Genomic DNA, 3,636 nt, shown 5'->3' with positions numbered 1-3,636 from the left:
CACTTTCACTTTTCACTTTCATGCATTGAAGAAGGAAATGGCAACCCACTCCAGTGTTCTTGCCTGGAGAATCCCAGGGACGGGGCAACCTGGTAGGCTGCCGTCTATGGGGTCACACAGAGTCGGACACGACTGAAGTGACTTAGCATAGCATAGCAGTACTTAATAGCACTATCTGACCAAAAATGAGTGAGAAGATTTGAACTCTTTGATAACCGAACTTGATATATTTATCTGTAGAAGACTACTCCCAATTGTAGAAGGAACATTTTTTAAAGTACACATGGCACATTAATAAAACTTCACCACTAAGCAAATGTTGACAGAGTTATAGGATTTAGATTCATTCTGATCACAAAATAATTTAGATTCATTCTGATCACAAAATAGTGGAAATAAGCTTGATAGTCCTAACAAAATATAATTTGAAAATCATATGTTAAGAAAGGTAAAGCTTTTAAATAAATAATCCATAGATCAAAGAAACAAATCATAATGTTAGCTAGGAAATATTTTATACTAAATTTTAAGGAATCTACGATATAACCAAAATACTAAAGAGAAAAACAGCAATTATTGCTTTGAATACGTGAAAAAAGGGTGAACTCTTTCTGAGAATGGAGAGACGAGAGAGAGCTTGGAAAAGAAATAGTTAACATCAGTAAGGAATGAAGGATATAACTACAGATACTAAGGGCTCCCCTTGTGGTTCAGCTGTTAACACAGGTTCAACCCCTGGGTTGGGAAGATCCTCCTAGAGAAGGAAACGGCTACCCACACCAGTATTCTGGGCTGGAGAATTCCATGGACTGTATAGTCCATGGGGTTGCACAGAGTCAGACACAACTAAGCTTCACACAGTTATTAAACCACCACAGATACTCTAGGGAATGGGTAAGGAGTCAGGAGTAAGGAGTCTACCTGCAATGCAGGAGACCTAGGTTCAGTCCCTGTGTTGATAAGATCCCCTGGAGAAGGGAGTGGCAACCCACTCCAGTATTCTTGCCTGGAGAATTCCATTAGCATAGGAGCCTGGCAGGCTATGGTCCATGGGATTGCAAAGAGTCGGTCACGACTGAGTGACTGACACAAGTACTCCAGTATTTTAAGAAATTGAAAAAAGCATTGTGAACAACTAATGCCAATAACTGTTTTAAAAGTAAATAGAAAGTGTTACAGCTCTTTTAGAATTTGTCTAGGAGGTTTTCTGATCCTCACCAGAAAACCCCCATGGGAAAAAAATAAATAAAAATTAAACAGGAAAAAATTCTTATGAGAATTAAAATATAGTTTACTAACAATGACACATAGATAAAGGTATATTCTAATTAGCTATATTATATGTTAAAGAAATAGAATCTGCACTGTAAAACTTACCACCAGTGATGAATTCAGGCTAAGGTGCTACACTGAGGAATGCTGCCAAATGGAAGAAATAATTTCCATCTTATGGTAAAGTTTTCCAGAGAATATGAACAAAAGGGGACAATGTTCTAAATCCTTTCCAATGAACATTCAGGGTTGACTTCCTTTAGAATTGACTGGCTTGATCTCCTTGAAGTCCAAGGACTTCTTAAGAGTCTTTTCCACCACTGCGATTGGAGGGAAACATTGGAAAAAAATGTAAGTATTTTACTAGTATGTACATAGATGCAAAAGTCAATGAAACATTAGTAAATTAAATCCATCAATAAATAAAATGAAAAAAAAATACACCACAAAAATTGTGTTATTCAAGGACTGTTAAGTTGTATTTGATAAAGCGTATCCACAAAATCTTACAAAAAACAATTACTTTGAATGTTGAAGAAAAAAATTTTTAAGAGCTAAACATTTACTTTTTATTTAATTTTAATTTATTCTTTTAATTGAAGGATAATTGCTTTACAGAATTTTGTTGTTTTCTGTCAAACATCAACATGAATCAGCCATAGGTGTACATATGTCCCCTCCCTCTTGAACCTCGCTCCCAACTCCTTCCCCATCCCACCACTCTAGGTTGATACAGAGCCCCTGTTTGAGTTCCCTGAGAAATACAGCAAATCCCCATTGGTTATCTATTTTACATATGGTAATATAATTTTCCATGTTACTCTCTCCATACATCTCACCCTCTCCTCCCCTCTCCCCATTTTGAAAACCATCCCATCAAGATTAGGAATCAGACATGGAAGTCCATTATCATTATTTCTGTTTGATACTCTATTAGAGGACCTAGCCGGTTTGAGAATAAAGTGTTAGTCACTCAGTCCTGTCTGACTCTTTGTGACCCCATGAACTGTAGTACCCACGAGGCTTCTCTGCCCATGGAATTCTCCAGGCAAGAATACCAGAGTGGGTTGCCATTTCCTTCTCCAGGGGATCCTTCTGACTCAGGGATAAAACTGGCATCTCCTCCACTTCAGGAAAATTCTTTACTGCCTAATAATAAAGACAATTTTAAAATAAAAAGTAAGGGATTAATAATGACAGAATGAGTCATTCACATGATTCTGCATGCAAATAATCTAAACAACCTGTAAGTTGCTAGATCTAAAAAATGATTTTAGCAATAATGTTGGATACAAGTTCAACATAAAAGTTTGATTGCATTTCAGGTTAAAAGCAGAAATGAATACTTATGTGCATACACATCCTCGCACACACCATTTGGTACAACAGTAACAGTATAAAAGGCCTGCTGCTGCTGCTAAGTCACTTCAATCGTGTCCAACTCTGTGCGACCCCATAGACAGTGACCCACCGGGCTTCCCCGTCCCTGGGATTCTAGGAATAAGTAAATCAAGGTAAGATATAAAAGACTTATACTGAAAAATAGAAAATATAGTTAGGGTAATTAAAAAAAATCTAAACACATAAGGGAATATGCCACATTCATGAATTGAAAGGTAATATTGAACGTCTTCAGTTCTTTACAGATTGACTTATAGAATCAAAACAATCTCAAGCAAATCTATGCATAACTTTTACTAAATTTGGCATAAGTAAATTATTAAAAATTCAAAGGCCAAAATGTCCTAATTCTTGAAGAAAAAAATATAGAAGTTATTCTAATCAATATTAAGACTTAAAATAACAGAAAGGTTATGATAGTGTAATACTCATGACATGTAAAAAAAAAAAGTAGACTAATAGAACAAGTGAGTCTAGAACACTTTATATTAACAATTCATTCATGCAAAGATGACACAGAATAACAATGAGAAATGAACTTTCTATAAATATTTTTTTTGTGGGCCCAGTACAGGCAAAACTGATCCCCAGTGTTTACAAATGAAGAAACTGGCTTGAGTTTTTTAAGAGCCAAGGGGATAAATATTGAAAGGAGTGGTGGTGGCAGTGTGACTTCTAGTTTGCTAGAATTACTCTGTTTAATGAACTGGATGGTGGTCCACATGGGTATACTCAGTTTATAAAAAGTTTTAAGTAGCACACTTAAATTTTGTACATTTTCCAATACTTTCAGTAAATAATTTAATTAGCATTTATATTCCTAAGCAACTATTAACTTGTGTTGTTTCATAGCTATACATGTCAAAATCTCAAGTTTTCTGTGTTACATGAACATGAGGCACTAGAAATAGGTCTGTAAGTTATTGAATAAGATTATGAGTATATTTATGTGAAGAAAATGAA

At 35.4% G+C, this 3,636-nt stretch overlaps 1 non-coding gene across 1 annotated transcript; it reads left to right on the top strand.

Annotated features, from left to right (window-relative positions):
• Window positions 1-1,168: 1,168 nt before the first annotated feature.
• Window positions 1,169-1,230, top strand: LOC133255194 (U7 small nuclear RNA). The gene has a single exon (XR_009738899.1). It is a non-coding gene; the product is annotated as a U7 small nuclear RNA (small nuclear RNA).
• Window positions 1,231-3,636: the final 2,406 nt, after the last annotated feature.

Source organism: Bos javanicus, chromosome 1 (assembly GCF_032452875.1).
Source record: "Bos javanicus breed banteng chromosome 1, ARS-OSU_banteng_1.0, whole genome shotgun sequence".
NCBI lineage: Eukaryota > Metazoa > Chordata > Mammalia > Artiodactyla > Bovidae > Bos > Bos javanicus.
Note: the sequence above shows the minus strand (reverse complement) of the source record. Positions and strands in the feature narration are given on the sequence as shown.